The sequence below is a fragment of the Penaeus monodon genome, chromosome 28 (genome assembly GCF_015228065.2).
Source record: "Penaeus monodon isolate SGIC_2016 chromosome 28, NSTDA_Pmon_1, whole genome shotgun sequence".
Taxonomy (NCBI): Eukaryota; Metazoa; Arthropoda; class Malacostraca; order Decapoda; family Penaeidae; genus Penaeus; species Penaeus monodon.
The window spans coordinates 19,219,853-19,220,233 of record NC_051413.1 but is presented as its reverse complement, the minus strand read 5'-3'; positions in this window follow the sequence as shown (position 1 = coordinate 19,220,233).

The following is a 381-nucleotide window of genomic DNA, read 5'->3' as shown; positions in this document are numbered from 1 at the left end:
ATGCGTGGTTATGTAAACAAACATAAGTATTTTGATGCAGGGATGTATCCTTGCTCATAACCGCAGCCTCTCCTTAATAACTCGAGCCGGAGCAGAAGGTCGCCTTTGATATTTCACTCCAGATGTTTCAGCGGAGAAACCTCGGGCGCGCATGAGAGGACAAAATTCAACGCGAACCTTAGACTACAGTTAGCGATGCCGTCTTGAGATGGTTTCCAGGAAGCTGTGGGAAAAGGTTAAAGGTATTTGACCTCAGTTGGCTTCGGGATTCCTGTGGTGAGGCACTTCTTAGATGCTGAGTATTATCTTGTTGTGTGTTACAGATATTACATGCCGGTGGTTCGTAAGGGGAGACATGGTAATTGGTAAGAGAAATGTACT